At 47.8% G+C, this 18,427-nt stretch overlaps 1 protein-coding gene across 2 annotated transcripts in view; it reads left to right on the plus strand.

The window, feature by feature from the left end:
• Positions 1–2,828: 2,828 nt before the first annotated feature.
• Positions 2,829–18,427, plus strand: part of ZBTB7C (zinc finger and BTB domain containing 7C) — a 139,876-nt gene continuing 124,277 nt past the window's right edge. For both annotated transcript variants that reach the window (XM_083155304.1, XM_083155303.1), the window contains exon 1: positions 2,829–3,422. The gene's annotated coding sequence lies outside the window, so the exon portion shown is untranslated. The remainder of the gene's footprint in view (positions 3,423–18,427) is intronic.

An 18,427-nucleotide genomic window follows, 5' to 3' on the forward strand; every position in this document is an offset into this window, starting at 1 on the left:
CCAATGGGAAAAACGGCACTGCCCCTGCTGCATACCAAATCCTAACTGCATACGATCTCCTGCTTGCATGCTACCTCCTGCCTGCATACCACTTCCTGCCTACATACCACCTCCTGCCTACATACCACCTCCTGCCTACATACCACCTCCTGCCTACATACCACCTCCTGCCTACATACCACTTCCTGCCTACATACCACTTCCTGCCTACATACCACCTCCTGCCTACATACCACTTCCTGCCTACATACCACTTCCTGCCTACATACCACTTCCTGCCTACATACCACTTCCTGCCTACATACCACCTCCTGCCTGCTTCTGCGATCGCAAACATCACAACAATCGGTTGCTAGGTTCAGTTGCAGGAGGCTTTGCAAGGCCATGGAAACTGCAAAGCAACACAGTTCTCTCCTACACTTCTTCCCGAATGCCGTTAGCCCCCCTCCCTCCCCCTGAACTCCTCTGCCTGTCAACCAGGCAGAGGCATTCGCTAAACGAGGTGATCGCAGGGGATTGCATACTGATTCAGACCCTTAATGCTAAATAAATATTTGACACAAGTGCATTATTGGATCCTGGTTAACATGTACTGTACACGTCACCAATCAGCCATCGGTGGGTTACATAAATGGGCCTGATTTGTATGCAGTGCCAATGTTCACGCCACTGACCGATTATTGGAAGAGTATGTTCCAAGGCCACACACAGGGTCATTAGGTCGACTTTTATAAAGTCAACAGGGTCATTAGGTCGACATGGGGAAGGTCTACATGCAAAAGGTCGACATGGGGTAATTTCACTGTTTTATGAGTTGACATGTACCGAGCGTGGGTGGGAGAATAAAATAGTGTGCTGAGCGTAGCGAGGCACCGTGCCCGAAGCATGGCGAGCACAGCGAGCCATGCGAGGGGACGCGGTGCTATGTTGACTGTGTCGACGCTTGAAAAAAAACAAACTTTTTCACTGTCGACCTAATGACCCTGTCGACCTAATGACCCTGTCGACCTAATGACCCTGTCGACCTAACCCATGTCGACCTTCAGTCAGGTCGACCTAAATGCAAGTCGACCTAATGGTGTAGACCTCATGCTTGTAGACCTAAATGCAGTCTGACGAATGATCCCATTCCATATGTACCCGGCTGCTGCCAACAATGGGCGTCTGTACACGTTTCTGGGCAACAGCTTCCCTTGCTAGTCTGAAGGCTGTAGTCACACAAATCAGAATCAGGCCCAGCATGCACTGCAATGTATCAGCTGGTGATTGGTTTGTGGAGTGCAGTGGCAGAAAGTTGGGTTTCCAGTGTTATGACTCAGTGACAGATGAGCAGAGTGTGCAGTGCAGTTTAGTGGCATAAAGTGTGTGTGTGCGGGGGGGGGGGGAGCTGGAGTGACACATTGGGGGCTTGAGTGACACATGTAGAGCCGGCCCTAAGCATAGGAAGACTAAGCAAATGCCTAGGGCATTTAGAATGCCTTGGGGTATGTAGCTCATAACACAGAGCCAGCAGCAGTGGGAGCACCGGTGTGGGGAACAGGCGGGGGAAACAGCAGCAGGCTGAAGCATTCTGTGCATGCCTGTCTGCAGCAGCTTCTCCTCCCATGGGCCTTTGTGAGTCCAGCAGAATGAGCTTGAACTACCTGCAGATATTGAAGCCTGGTCTGGCTGCAGGGAGTGAGTGTTGTGCATAGGGTGAAGGCTGGAGGATTGGGTTGTAATAATGTGTGGCATACAGTATGTGTAAGTGGCTTTACCATGTGGCATTATGAGTATAGGGACATTACTAATGTGTGGCAGAATGTAAGTGGAAATACTGTGTGGCATTATGTGTAATAGTGCATTATTAATGTGTTTTATAATGTGTAAAAACTCATTACTGTGTGGCATTATGTGTATAAGGTGCACTACTGTGTGGCATAACATGTATAAAGGCACTACTGTGTGGTGCAGTGTAAATAAAGGGAAATATTGTTTGGTATAATATGAATAAGGAGCAATACTGTTTGGTAATTGTGAAAAAGGGGCTATACAGTGTGGTGTAATGGGAATGAGAAGCAATACAGTGTGGTAAAATGTGAATAAGGAGAAAGGTCACGTGTGGCTCTAGACATATACAGGGCTGCTGAAAGGACACATTGGGGGGAATAAAGTGATGTCTGAGGGGTCTCTGGAATTAGCTGCCCCAGCACTGCCGTAATCAATGCCCACCAGCCCATGGGCATTGTTTACGGCAGTGTAGGGGCCCGTGAGCAACTGCACAGTCAACATTCCGTATACTTCAATCCAGCCCTGCGGCTGGTGCAGATGGTTGCGGCTCTAGCATAGCATCAACGGACAGCGCTGGTTTCCACTAACAGACGCAAAAACCCTTTGCATGAGCATAAGGAATTAAATCCGGCTTCCGCGGCCGGCCGCAACTACAGACAATTTGCAGCCATTTTCTGATGCCTATTTCCATACAGAAAGCAACGTAACCATAAGTGCCGCAGCGCATATAATCTCGGATTTGCATTTCTGAATACGGCTCCCTCGCTGCTTCGGTAAATAGGGGAAGTTTGCTGCGCCCCGGATAATATACATCACTGCAGTATGAAGTTTTCATTAGCAGGCCCGGTTAAAGGGCAACGCGGGAGCCCCATGGAAGAATAATCCTATTTTATTATTACGCCGATGTGCTTCCTGTCATCCTGAGCTCATCTAGAAGCAGAGAAGGGAATAAGAAAGACACCGGCATCCACATTATCTTTCTCAGATGATTATACGGTGCAGGCAACCAGTAGAGTGTTCCAGGCAGAGAGATATTTCTGACACAGACACCCAGAGCAGCGCACTTCCCTGCAGGGTGACCTTCCCCACGCCTCAGGGTGACTTATGTTACTTTTAATGAAAATAAGTGTGAGAGATGGAGGCTGGGAAGGCGCAGTGAGCGGGAGGAGAAGGGGACTTAGGGGAAATAAAGAAGAGATATAGAGAACGCCTGTGGGAGAAGGGGAGAGAGCGCGGAGTGCGTCTGTGGGCGCCGAGGCGATGGAGAGACACAGGAAGGGACAGGCATATAAAAAAAAAAAAATAAGTGAGACAAAAATAAAAAAATAAAGAACCAAGTAAGGGAAGGGAGGGTGGAGGAGTAAGAGAGAGAGCGAGGGAGGGAGAGACACTGAGACACAGGGAGAGATGTAACCAGGGACCAGCCAGACTGAGATCACAGAGGCTGAAGGCATGGGCAGGGAGGCTGGCAACACATCCGGCCTGTTATATACAGAACAATTCAGCTGATCACCTCTGGAAGACAGGAGGAAGCGCTGAAGACATTATCCTCATTGCATCCTGTGATTAGCAGCTGGAGGGAGCAGACTCTGCCGGTTCCTGAGAGCTGGGATAGACACCCACTGGTTGACACACAGCACAGCAGATTAAAGGTGGGCAGCCTGATCCAGGCCAATTCCATTAACATTGTCTGCACTGAGCTGGCGGCAGCATGCATTCACAGCACTGGCACTTGACGGCTGCAGAAGGGATTTTTGTTTTAGGGCTGTGAAGTTCATCTCTGCAGATGATAGAAGTTTAGACCCCCCCACCCACCCAGAGTTTGGAGTTTGCACCCCCTGATAGTGAGACTGTCTGGGTACAGGCTGTGTATTATAGAGTACAATCCATCAATCCCCTATGCACCCCATAACTGTGCATGCCCAGTATAACTTCTACAACCACAGTAACACTGATGTGATGGACTGGGGCACTACTGTACCTGCCTGATGCCTTTGATGAGTAAATGCCATTGATGAGAATCAGATACACCGTCGTATTGGTTTAGTAGCCTATAGACTATTTTTATTAACTTGTCTCAGGTAATTATTTCACATTATTGTTTATTTATACAGTGCCAACAATTGGATAACGCTGCACAGAGATAATTTGTCTTGGGAGCTGACAGTCTAAAGTCATATTTCAATTGCATTCATGTTATTTGGAAATCTGGAGTGTGGAACTGCATGGGCCTAATTCAGACCTGTTTGCAGGGCAAATTTGTTCTCAAAATGGGCAAAATCATGCTGCGCTGCATGTGGGGCAGATGTAACAGGTGCAGAGAGAGTTAGATTTCGCTGATGTTGTTTCTGTGCAGGGTAAATACTGGCTGCTTTATTTTTACACTGCAGTTTAGATTTCAGTTTGAACACACCTCACCAACATCTAACTATATCTGCACCTGTTACATCTGCCTCACCTGTAGTGCAGCATGGTTTTGCGATCAGGTCAGATTTAGACCCTATGTACAGTACTTTAACGGGCTATAATGCTTATTATGTTTGTTTATATATTAGCATCACTGATCTGTATGAATGTGTCTGCATCTATTGTACTATGCCTCTTTATATTATATATAAAATATAAATACTTATTAGTCACATATAACATACCCCCGAACTGTACCAATTTTCGCTTGACAGTCCCATTGGAGGGGGGACAGTTAGGAACCCCTCCCACCCCCTTCGCATTGACCATACTCCCACAACAGCGAAAATGGAGGGCACTGTAATTATAGGCCACACCTTCTTGCCACGAGACCACGCCTCCAAATTTTGACACGTGCAGGCCTCCCTCTTCAGTCGGAACCACAGTTGGGAAGTATACATATAAGAGACAAAGGATCCAGCACTAACAGATCTTTTCTCTGGAGAAATTGCTTTATCCTATTTATAAAACCCCAGGTCAGTGATAGCTATCACCGGGGGTAACCAGCCTGTGTTGGTTACCTCTGGTGATATGCCTATTTAAGAATTTTGGCACCGCTGTAATCCTCTTCGCTATATCTCAGGATGGCAATATACCAAGGGCAGGACAACAGAAAAATGCTGAAAACTTTGGACCGGACTTCCTGCATATGAATTTCTGTCCATCCCGTACCAGAAATACCTGACAACAAAACGAACCCAATACAAAAAAAAAAAAAAAACTAATTCATTTTTTTTTTTAAATGTGTTAAACCCATATCCCAGCTTTTTGCTCCACTGTGCACACTTAAGTCAGTTACGGTAATCACACACCTGCAAGGGCTTGTGCGATCAGGCGGTAAGTTAACTCTTACTGCTAAAGACCAATATCACCAGAACAGCAGAGTACCGCATGTTTTTTCTCCAGAATAAATACACCGTTTTCGGGTAATTAGCGACTGACTACATACACAGCACATTTATCAATGAGTCTTAGCTATTTAAAACTCGTTGAGTACATTAAATGGTGCTCCAGAACCCAACTGTCACCCTCAAATCATTCCGCCCCAAATGTCATTTTTCAAATACTTGACAGTTAGGAGCTGATTGGCTGGATCACCGTTTATCATATGCAATGAGTTTTAAATAGCTAAAACTTGTTGATAAGTGGTCATAGAGTTATCGTGACTCATAAGTGGTCATAGAGTTATCGTGACATTGCTAGAATCCCAGCTCTGCGATGCTACTACTCAGCCCTGATAGACAATCGGACTACCGATAATTGATAGAAGGGTGGCTGAGACTGGTGGTATGAAGACTGAGCATGTGTCAGTCTGGCAGTTTTGTATGTAATGCAGGGTACACACATGGCTGACATGTCAGCGGTCCCACTGAACGGTCGGATGCACAACATGTCGGTCACAAAAACCAGCGGGGCACACAGCTGTAATGTCAACACCCTGCAGCAAGTGTTTGGGTGGGCTGTGGACAGCCAGCACTAACAGCCAGATGGCCCAATATATCTGTGAATATCATTTACAAACATATCAGCGGTTTCCATAAAACTACATCTTCTGCCATGAAAACCTTTGTAAAGGTCATTATTGTGTGTGGGACTTAAAATTGTGTCAGGGGTATAACTGTGTGTGGCATAATGTGTAAGGGGCATTAGGGTTTGTGGCATAATGTGTAAGGGGCATCATGGTGTGTGGCATAATATGTAAGGGGCATTATGGTGTGTGGCATAATATGTAAGGGGCATTATAGTGTGTGGCATATTGTGTAAGGGGAATTACGTCATGTGGCACAATGTGTAAGGGGCATTACTATAAATAAAATGACAAATAATGTAAAGGACATGAGTCAGGAATGTTTTTTTGTTCCCCTGTGGTGGCCGATGTCTGAGCGTGCAGGTTTCAAAACTATACAACAGCAGTCTAGCCACACCTCTTTCAGTGAGGCCACACCCACTTTTGGAATGCAAATTCTTAATTTAAGATCGGGATAGAGGGCGGGGATGGATTTTTAACTGTTTGCACTCTAAGGAGGTTATTCTGATCGGAGCGGCCAAACGTGCGTACGTTCCCTATTAACGTACGCTCTCCGTACGCGGCCGTTGGGGTTAAGTCTACCCACAAATCAGCCGCATACGTACGGCCAGAAACAACGTCGAAGGGGAGTGGCGTACAATTGAGCGTACGCCAACGTACACGGACGGATCACCCCTTAGACTCCGACAACTGGCGTACAACAGAGCGTACGCCACCGTTTACGGACGTCTCTCGTCCGTCTTCCCACCGACTTCTTGGGGCTATCTGAGCGTACGCCAGCTTGCACGGACGGGTCCCTATTGTTTTCAATAGAAAACTCAGCTTATGTCACCGCTTGTGAGAGTGAGCGTACGTCCGTGCACGCTGCCATACCCTTCACATATATGGACCTGCAAATCTTGCCTTTCATCTATAATTAAGAAAATTTATTAATTGATTGAATTAATTAATGTGCAAAATAGTGGGCATGGGCTTAAAACATTGCTGAAACATCCTTTGTAGGTGTTAGATGTGGTTTATGTTATTGTATCATAAATACAAAACCTATGTTTGTATTAGAGTGAACACGTTGACACATGTCGACTTGTGTAGATTGAGTGTGCTACTGTGTAAAGTCTATGAAAGCACGTAGTGAATGTGTATAACTGTTTAACAAATACCTACCTTAGCATATATAAGCAGGTCTTAAAAAGATTCTTACCTTAAATTAAACAAACCTTTAAATGTAGAGAAGTATAGAAAGATAAGCTTCCAATGTGTTTGAGTGCTGTGTGTGGCTTGCAGGTAGTGAAATCATGGTTTGGACTTAATAGACTGCAGCATTGCTTATTACATTCAGGTGTATGTGTTTGAGTAGTAATCAGCGTTAATTAGCAAACCCAGGCGCACGCAGGCATGCGGTATCTGTAGGGGTGGTCTGAGCTGGCGGTTGGCGGGCGCCTGTTTTGTGTCCGAAATGAACGGTGCTTTAGGCGATCGTGCGGTAGTAGCACCGCTCATTTTTGGTGCACACCCCCGTGTACGCCCATATTTACGCCCATTTTCCCTCATTATTTCGGCCGCTCCCCTCATCACGCCCCTATGCCGCCCCCAATGCCCGTACTCTCGCGTACAGGTTTTTTCGCACGGAGAGACCCGTCCGTAAGCGTTGTGGAGTGTTCGCGGCTGCGCATTGGAGATGGTACGCATGCGCAGATCATTAAAAACCCCGGAACGTACGCGTACGGCCCGGCCGCACCAACCAGAATAAGGCCCAAAGTCACATTGCCTTGAAAAATCCCTATTTGTTTTACCAAAATGTCCTATGCCTCTCTAGAGTGCCGTCACCTTAACCTTGTTATTGTATTACGGGAGTAATTGTTTGTGTTGACTTGTTATGTGTCTAAAATGTAACGTATTGCAGTAACATTTGCATCGTTCATGTATAAGCATGTGTGTAACACTGCATAATGGCCCTCATTCTGGTTGACCCGCACGAATGCCCCCCCCCCCCCCTTGCATGCCGATTTCCCCTCATGAATGTGAATGATTTTGCAAGCAGATCATCAGTTCCCAAGGGCGTTCCCATGGACATGACCATGCCCCCCACCAGCACTGCTGTGTGCGAGTGGCCGGTGAATAATCAATTTGCCGCGCCCACTCAGACAATGCAGCTGCACATGCGTATAGTCACTAAACATTGCTCTCAGTCTCATTGGTTTTGCGAGCCAACCAAAATTGGCCATTTACCGACGCAGAATTAACTAAAAACCTGACCCGATTTCTCCGACCCGATGCCTACAATTAAAATCGTTGGTGCCGTGCTAGGAAACAAGTACCCTATATTGTTCTTTTTAGGTACTACAGGTACATCCCTGAGTACCCAGAAGTGTGTGGCATGAGGGAGGGAGGGGGGGGGGGGTGTAGAATGGGACATAGAAGCAGGCAGAGAGGAAGGGTTGGTTGGTACAGATTGGTGCACTGGGCAGAGAGGGTGGGGCAGAGGCAGGACTGGGCTGGATCTGTTGGGTCCCTGTACACTCCCCAAATATATTTTATGTGAAAAGTTACTCAGCTGATTTTAGGATAAAAAAAATAAGAAAAGGCTAAAATAACATTTTAGAGTTGGACCAATGCGTCCCTAGGGTAGTGCGGGCCACCAATGGGTGTCACCAAAATGGCGGCTCCTCCTCAGCGTCAGGAGCCAGGTGCTCTTGCAATTCTATGGATGGCAGAATTTCTGTACTGCAGTGTATACTTGCCTACTTTTGAAAACTAGTTTCAGGAAGATAATAGTTGGTAATAGAATTTTGAGGGGGAGTGCCATGATCCACCAAAAAGGTGTGTCTAGTTCCGTATATGGAGAGATTGTGAACGTGGCACCTAGAAGCGTGGGTGTGTAATGCTACATCTGTGAGGAATCTTGTAAAATGATTTATATCCAAATGTAGATGATCCCCAAAGCAGTTAGTAAGAGATACTATACTTGGTAAAGTGCTGGGAAATGGTGCTGATTATTCAGTGTAAATGTATCTATCGCTCATACCTTTTTTCCCAAAAAATGTAACAATGTAATGTGGGCTAGGTGACATGAGGGAGATTGCTAGACTAATGAGGGAGAGAGGGAGATTGCTGCTATGTCAGGAGTCTCCTGCAGAATGCAGGAGGGGAGGTAACTATGATGTAACAGTGTAATGGGGGATAGGTGACATGAAGGAGATTGCTAGACTAATGAGGGAGAGAGGGAGATTGCTGCTATGTCAGGGAGTCTCCTGTAGAATGCAGGAGGGGCGGTAACTATGATGTAACAGTGTAATGTGGGCTAGGTGACATGAGGGAGATTGCTAGACTAATGAGGGAGAGAGGGAGATTGCTGCTATGTCAGGGAGTCTCCTGTAGAATGCAGGAGGGGCGGTAACTATGATGTAACAGTGTAATGTGGGCTAGGTGACATGAGGGAGATTGCTAGACTAATGAGGGAGAGAGGGAGATTGCTGCTATGTCAGGGAGTCTCCTGTAGAATGCAGGAGGGGCGGTAACTATGATGTAACAGTGTAATATGGGCTAGGTGACATGAGGGAGATTGCTAGACTAATGAGGGAGAAAGGGAGATTGCTGCTATGTCAGGGAGTCTCCTGTAGAATGCAGGAGGGGAGGTTACTATTATGTAACAGTGTAATGTGGGCTAGGTGACATTAAGGAGATTGCTAGACTAATGAGAGAGAAAGGGAGATTGCTGCTATGTCAGGGAGTCTCCTTCAGAATGCAGGAGGGGAGATAACTATGATGTAACAGTAGGGTGACCAACTCATCCCTTTAATCCGGGACACATATTAATTACACAGGTTCTGTGGCAGTTTAAAAGCATTTGAAATGGAGTCTAGAGGTGTGGCAGTTTAAAACCAGGTGAAATGGAGTCTTGAGGTGTGGCAGTTTAAAACCAGGTGAAAGCCAGCCACAGAACCTGTGTAATTAATATGTGTCCCGGATTAAAGGGATGAGTTGGTCACCCTATGTAACAGTAATGTGGGTTAGGTGACATGAGGAAGATTGCTAGACTAATGAGGGAGAGAGGGAGATTGCTGCTATTTCAGAGAGTCTCCTGCAGAATGCAGGAGGGGAGGTAACTATGATGTAACAGTAATGTGGGCTAGCTAAAATGAGGGAGATTGCTAGACTAATGAGGGAGAGAGGGAGATTGCTGCTATTTCAGGGAGTCTCCTGCAGAATGCAGGAGGGTAGGCAACTATGCTGCAGAGCAGATTAGCAAATCACCATTTTTACATCTGCTAAAACTTTTCTATCACTGTTAATTATTGTCTGTTTTGGAAATGCCCAGCTGTGCCTCTAATGCCTCCACCTCTCCTGCACCTCCATTAATAGTAAGTGTCCCCCAACATTTTCTTCTTGGTCCTCTTCTTCTCAATCTCTACATGTCCTCTCTGGGTGAGCTCATTTGCGCACTCGACTTCCACTCTCACCTCTATGCTGATAATACTGTAATCTACCTCTCCTCTCCTGACCTCTCTCACTCCATCCTCACTCACCTCTATGCTGATAATACTGAAATCTACCTCTCCTCTCCTGACCTCTCTCACTCCATCCTCACTCACCTCTATGCTGATAATACTGTAATCTACCTCTCCTCTCCTGATCTCTCTCCCTCTGTCCTCACTCACCTCTATGCTGATAATGCTGAAATCTACCGCTCCCATCCTGACCTCTCTCACTCTATCCAGGGCCGGCGCCACTACTACGCAGCATTAGACATTTGCCTAGGGTGCCGGCCACTGGAGGGTGGTACTGTGCAGCAGAAGAGGGCAGCAGAAGCAGTGGCAAAGAAGAAGAAAGGAGGTGGGAGCAGGTAAGTGACCCCTGCCCCCTCCCTGGAGCCCGCCCGGTGCTGCATCCCCAACCCCCCTCCCCCCGCCGTTATTCCTGCCACCAACTCTCCCCCCCGTGGAGCGCAGCGGCGGCCGCAATCACACCCCCCCCCCTGGAGCGTGTGAGTGCTGGCGTGCCCATCCGCCCCTGCCTGGGGCGCTCCGGTGCCTCGCACCGGCCCTGCCGCTATCCTCACTCATTTCTCCAACTGTCTCCCTGCTGTCTACTCCTGGATGACCCAGCGCTTTTTTAGACTTAAAATAGCAAAGACTAAGCTGACCTCTTCCCACCCTCTGGCATAAAACCTGACCATCTCTCATCCTAACCTGTTTATGCTCACTTCTTCCCCTTCTGCCTCACCCCTGTCTGTCTAACCCTCCCCTTTAGAATGTAAGCTCTCACGAGCAGGGCCCTCTCTCCTCATGTGCCTTTCTTAGAATATATAAACCTCTGCCACCCTGATAATTGCTTCAGTGTCCTGTCCCCTGATGCAACTATCCGTATTTACCATGTACTTGTCCTAAACTGTCTTGTGCTGTAATTCGTTATCTGTTTTTGCTCATTTGTGTATTGTTAGGCCCCGTGGAATCTTTGTGGCGCCATATAAATAAACGATAATAATAATAATAATGGCATAACAGAATGAACGGGGACAATGCAGCTTAATGAGTGCAGTTGGCAGTCTGTCATGGGGACCACAAGTTAGCAAACAATGCATTGTGGTGCTTCCACCCTCCAGGAATCCTCTGCCCAATCCATCCAGGTCCGCGGCTGCTTGTGTCGGCATGCCCAGACCACAATCTCGCAATGTATGTATGTGTCTGTGTTAGTGAATGTGATTTCCCCATGCCTCTGCACCATCCTCCTGTCGCAGATGGTATAAGGAACCAGCAGAGAGGACGGTGCGCGCTACACAGCAGGAAACGTTACATCCACAGAGGAAATATTCCAGCTGAGCAATAAATTACATTTGGCATGTGCGCAGGGGAAGTGGGAAATAGTGAGAGTGGCCGCTGTGTTTATAGGGAAAGGTGTGTCCTGAGTGGGATATATTTATAGATTCTCTGGACAGGAAAAATCTTCCACAATTTGAATTCAGTTTATGTCATATTTTTGTTTTCCGCCGTTGTACAGATCAAAAAAGTGCATTTTCTTCTTTTTTATTTGATTGGACATTTTGAAGATGTGGGGGATGGCTGAGGGGCGGAGGGGCTTGACACTGTTGCACATAACCTAAACCCAGTGACTTATAGGGGGGGACTTAGTAGTAGTAGTAGTTCGTTTATTTATAAGGCGCCACAAAGTGTCCGCAGCGCCGTACATAGCAAACTAAAAACAAATTACAAGGTAACATACAGGGTGTGATGATAAAATACAGTATAAATAGGGGTATAGCTGGTAGAACTAAAATCAGCATCAGTTCAGAAGTAGGTGTCAAAATTGTCGAGGAGACTGAAGATGAAGCAGAGGAAGAGAAGAACAGAAAAGGAGGACAGGTGAGGTAATGAGGTAGGGTGAGTACGTGAGGAAGGAGGGCCCTACTCATAAGAGTTAACATACTAAGAGGAGGTGGGTGGACGAACGAAATACAATAGGATAAGTAGGAATGGAGGGGAATGGAGGCAGGATAGGAGGATCAAAAGAGGTTAGGAGGAGGGATAGGCTAGTCGAAAAAAGTGGGTTTTGAGGGAGCGCTTGAAGGAGGTAAGGGAATCAGAAAGCCTGATGGGTGGCGGGAGGTTGTTCCAGTGCAGGGGGGCAGCGCGAGAGAAGTCTTGGACACGGGAGTGGGAGGAGGTGATTAGGTGAGAGGTCAGTTGGCGGTCAGCGATGGAGCGAAGAGAACGGGAGGGAGTGTGGATAGAGATCAGTGAAGAGAGGTAAGGATACAAAAAAGACGGGAAGACTCACACTAGGTGAGTCAAGCAGCGCTCAAGTCAATGAAATAATACCAGAAATTTGAAAAGGTATAACAATTTTTACTGTTTCTTTAAAAACACATGTAAATACAATACACAAATAAAATCAATTTATATTGACATAATGAATGAAGGGGGGGAGATAAAAGTAAACTGGAATAAATGTAAAAATGCAAATAAATATGAAAAAAAGTCCCGCCTCAATGGACACAAGAGAATATACTGTGTCGACACTTTTTGGAGAAAAAAAGAAAAAACAACAGGTAAGTGCACGTTACCAACAGTGAGTAGTGGATCCCTTGAATGTGGATAATACTGGGGGTCCTCTCGATGTTTGCGGTAATGTTTGGTGCCGCTGGAGGTAGCCGCTTGATGTGAACCAGACCTTTTGTTGTTGGGGTGAGAGACTGATGTGATTGTCTCAATCACCAAGGTTGTCTGGAGCGATTCCACCCAGATTGTATTTCCAATAATGGGATGAGGAAGTGGCTTCCGTGCCTGGTGGTAGTCCGCGCTGGTGTAGATGTTGTTAACCAGGGGTTTTGACATGCACGGTGTCCGCCAAATAATAAATGACCAATTGGGATGAACAACGGAAATGGTGTCCAGGTATGACAGAGTGTCACAGTTGTGTCCAGAGGTGGGGGGCAATCATCTAACGCGTTTCACTGCGTCCTGCAGCTTTATCAAAGGTGTGACACTCTGTCATACCTGGACACCATTTCCGTTGTTCATCCCAATTGGTCATTTATTATTTGGCGGACACCGTGCATGTCAAAACCCCTGGTTAACAACATCTACACCAGCGCGGACTACCACCAGGCACGGAAGCCACTTCCTCATCCCATTATTGGAAATACAATCTGGGTGGAATCGCTCCAGACAACCTTGGTGATTGAGACAATCACATCAGTCTCTCACCCCAACAACAAAAGGTCTGGTTCACATCAAGCGGCTACCTCCAGCGGCACCAAACATTACCGCAAACATCGAGAGGACCCCCAGTATTATCCACATTCAAGGGATCCACCACTCACTGTTGGTAACGTGCACTTACCTGTTGTTTTTTCTTTTTTTCTCCAAAAAGTGTCGACACAGTATATTCTCTTGTGTCCATTGAGGCGGGACTTTTTTTCATATTTATTTGCATTTTTACATTTATTCCAGTTTACTTTTATCTCCCCCCCTTCATTCATTATGTCAATATAAATTGATTTTATTTGTGTATTGTATTTACATGTGTTTTTAAAGAAACAGTAAAAATTGTTATACCTTTTCAAATTTCTGGTATTATTTCATTGACTTGAGCGCTGCTTGACTCACCTAGTGTGAGTCTTCCCGTCTTTTTTGTATTCCCGAGTGGGGAGTGACTACCCCCACAACCAAGCAGCTGCTCTAATCGGAGAACCAGCCCATTGCAAGGCGCCTGACTATTCCTAGTGAATACAATTTTCTTTCCCCTTTTAAGAGAGGTAAGGAGCGGTGGAGGAGGAGAGAGCCTTGTAGGTGGTGGTGAGGAGTTTAAAGAGAACTCGGAAAGGAATGGGGAGCCAGTGAAGAGATAGACAGAGGGGGAGGCGGAGGTAGAGCGGCGGGAGAGGAAGATGAGCCTAGCGGCAGCGTTAAGAATGGATTGGAGAGGGGCGAGGTGGGTGAGAGGTAGCCCAGAGAGAAGGATGTTGCAGTAGTCAAGGCGGGAGATGACAAGAGAGTGAATGAGAATTTTGGTCGCGTCAGTGGAGAGGAATGGTCAGATGCGTGAGATGTTGCGTAGGTGAAAGCGGCAAGACTGTGAGAGAGCACGAATGTGGGGGGTGAAAGAGAGGGAGGAGTCAATGATGACACCGAGTCAGCGCGTTTGGTCGGTGGAGGTGATCTCGGTTTCACCAATGCTGATGGAGATAGTGGGAGAAGAGGGGATGTTCGGGGGATGGAAGATTAGAAGTTCAGTTTTAGCCATGTTTAGTTTCAGGAAGCGTTGGGTCATCCAGGCTGAGATGGCCGTGAGGCATTCGGAGACCTTGGACAGGAGTGGTGGGGATAGGTCGGGGGAGGAGAGATAGATTAGGGTATCATCAGCATAAAGGTGGTAATGAAAACCATAGGAGCTGATGAGGGTGCCCAGAGAGGTGGTGTAGAGGGAGAAGAGGAGAGGGCCAAGGACTGACCCTTGGGGAACACCGACTGGCTGCGGGGTAGTAGGAGAGGAGGAGCTCGGAGTGGAGACGGAGAAGGAGCGATCGAAAAGGTATGAGGTGAACCAGGAGAAGACCGTGCCAGTGATGCCAAAGGAGCGGAGGGTATTGAGCAGGAGATCACCACCCACGTGCTGCAATTCTCCCAGATGTTTTACTTTAATAAATCCGGTAGTTTCTAATTGGTGCTTGTCCGCAGCTTAGAATGATGGATACCATCTCCTCTAATGCTCCTTTGGAAGTAACTGCATGACAGTTACTCACCATTCTTCCAGTTTCAACCACGTAACGTGTCTGTTTTATATAACCCTTTTAGCAGGCATGTCCAAATTATGGCCCTCCAGCTGCACATCCCAGCATGCCTTGCGATCATTTTAGCATTCTCTAATAGTAAAAACGGTGGGACTTGTAGTTTCACAACAGCTGGAAGGCTGCAGGTTGGACATTTCTGCTGTAGGGTATGGCTGTCACAAAAACTCTTTCAGGATGGCATGGCGGTCACAAAAATGTGAAGGAGTGGTGTGTACTCTTTTTAGATCGGTGGGATTGCAGGACTTCGGGCATTTTTTGGCCTGGATTTGGGATTATTTATTTATTTATTTATTAACAGTTTCTTATATATACAGACAATAGTTGAACATTCCCATCAGTCCCTGCCCCAGTGGAGCATACAATCTATATTCCCTACCACATGTACACGTGCACACAGACATTCTAGGGTTAATTTTTTTGTTGGAAGCCACTTGACCTACCAGTATATTTTTGGATTGTGGGAGGAAACCGGAGTACCCGGAGGAAACACACGCAAGTATGGGAAGAATATACAAACTCCGCACAGTTAGAGCCGTGGTGGGAATAGAACCCCTGACATCAGCGCTGTGAGGCAGTAATGTAACCATTACAATCACAGCGGCGAGTGCATTACCATACATCTATGCATCATCCCTACTCACATAATGGGGATTATTCTGGCTGACGTGCAGCGCTGTGAGGTTCGCAGCGCTGCGTGTCATTTTAAGCCCGCCTGCCATTCACATATGCCACCCCCTCCCATTTCCATAAACATCCATTCGCAGCCTACGGAGCCACACCCACATCACTCGATGGTCACTGACCATCGAATGATGTGGTAGGTACATGCAAAACTTAGACACTCTCAGGCGTGTTAGTTTTGCATGTGTTCCGCAGGGGAGCATGGCGGGCAGCTGACATCCGGGAATGGCTGCATCCCCCAGGCCCAACTCCCCATGCCCCCTTTCTGCAGTCTCGTGTGCGATCGCCCAGTGCAGTTCAAAAACATTGCGCACCCGTGCGAACTCGCACAGGTGCACATGGACCAGAATAAGGTCCTCTAAGGCGCCTAGAGAATTATGCTGCTTTATCTTATACCTTTATCTAACACTTAAGCCTAGAAATAACTCACACTGACACCTTAACTAATAAATAAGACACGGACACCAACTGCGTAAGTTTAAAGGTCATCTAGAATATTTATTTAAAGATGGTATGACCCTAATTGTTTTAGGGATGGCAAGAAGAAGCACTTGAGACCAGCACCCTCAAAACGCGGATGCCCCTCATGGCGGCGACCAGGTCGCCCCACTCGCTGGCATCACTCAACAATTGTGTGTACAGCCCGCTCCGCAGCGGCATGCCACGCTCCTCCTAGGGCCAGACGTGGGCACTTCCAGGAAGTGCCCAGCGCCCCACCGCATTGAGTCGGGACTCGCCTACCTTCTTGGCAGAGGGGCGGGCCATACCCTACGGAGACCACCTGACACCACACCTGAGTGCTGGTCGAGAGCGCTCAACCGCCACTGCCTTGGCACGCCTACCCAGCCGGGTCAACCTGTGCCACAAGGCCCGCCACCCCAAAAACAACTACCTACGCCCTAACTACGCTAAACTCAAGAGAATATCCTGCAGGAAGATAGCCATACCGGGGTCCGATAGGTGAACCCCGTCCGGCCTATACAGCTTCGGGTTGCTTTTTACAATGGTGGGATGCCTGACTGCTTTACCACCCTTTGCCACTATGTATCTGGATACGGCGTGGTTCACTTTCTTTCTGGCCTTCTCGACAGCCTCTACGCTCCGACACCCCCGCCATGCGAAACGGGGCACTATGTCAGACCAAACCAGCAGTACACCTGGCCAACGCTCCTGTATCCTCGCCATGTCCTTCTCAATTTGTATGGTCAATGCAATGCCTGTCCGCTTGACCAAGTCATTGCCTCCCAGGTGTATGACTAAGACATCAGGCCTGCCTAATCTCCGGGCTTTGGAGACCAGCAGGTCCCACAGGCCATCCCACTGAAAACCCCTAATGCCTAGCCACTGCACCTCCCGGGCCTGAGACAGCTCCGGGGCCGTGGCTGCTAACGGGTGCCAGAGTGCCCCACTAACCAAACCCTGCCCAGAGTCAGTGAGGGAGGGGGAGGGGCTGAAAAAGAGAAAACCTAAGGTTAGCATATAACATTATACTGTAAAACACAACTGAAATGCATTGACTATAGACCCGAGTGAAGGGGAAAAATCTTAAAAAACCTCTGGTGGACTGATGGGGGGAAGCCGATTGTAATTAAGTCCCCTGCAGAGGAAAAAGTAAAAAAATTCCCTTCACACCGTCGATTCCGGAACGCTAAAGTTCCAAAACCGATTGTAAACAGTACGTTTTCGGGTCAGCGCAACAGGCGCTATCTACAACTTATCTAACCTTACATATTTCTTATAGGCGGCTGACTTCCACCTCCCCACCGCTTGAACTGAGGATGGTGGAAGCCCCGCTGCGGCTGCGCAAGTTGCCGCCCCGATTCTGAATGAATGCGTTCCATACTCTTTCTCGGGGAGACCCAAGGCCGCGACACACCTCCAAAACACAGCCGCAAACTGGAATCGGGTAAGTGGCCCCACCTCCTTGTGAGCCAGGAACTGTGCCGCGGTGCCCGGTCCGCCCGAGACATACTCCTCAGCCAAAGCTACAGGACATATCGCTTTATTGCAATGCGCTCTCAATGTTATCCAGACGCCCTTACCCGCTTGGTCTGTCTTAGACTTCCCTATCTTGCAAAGTATCTTCCCCTCGCGGAAGACTACATTTTCTTTAAGGAACCCCGAAAGCGCGTGTTTGTTAGCGGCCACTAACTCGCTTACCCTAAAGGCTCCAAAAAATGCGAAGGAAAATGCCACTTTGAAGAGCGCCGCCTCATATCCATTCTCTGCTACTTTATTCAAACACTGCATAAGGTCCCCCAGCATGCTCTCATCAATTGGGCGACGGGAGTCTGGAACCCCCGGTTGTGCCCTAGCCCACCCTTTTAACGCTTTAGCCAGTACAAAAGACCTAGTGGGATCGGGCTCGCCTAGCAACTTGGAATGGAAAGCTATCCCCGCCAAAGCCGCCGCCATAGCCGACTTTGACCTGCCATTCTTATAATGCTCCCAGACGAAGGCTAGTAACCGGTCCTCGACCGACTTACCAGAGGCCTCCGGTGAAACCTGAAAGGCCGACCAATCCCTCCAAGCCGCCCCATAAGCTCTACGTGTGGACGGGGCCAAAGATAGCAGGGCCAGTGACTTCATGCCGACTCTATGACCTGCCATACAAAAGGGGGACAGCTGAGCCCTGTGATAGCAGCCTCTGGCGCCAGCTCGCGAAATCTCTCGAACTGGAACCTCGAGAGTGC

Source organism: Crinia signifera, chromosome 1, assembly GCF_055691185.1.
Source record: "Crinia signifera chromosome 1, ASM5569118v1, whole genome shotgun sequence".
Lineage (NCBI taxonomy): Eukaryota > Metazoa > Chordata > Amphibia > Anura > Myobatrachidae > Crinia > Crinia signifera.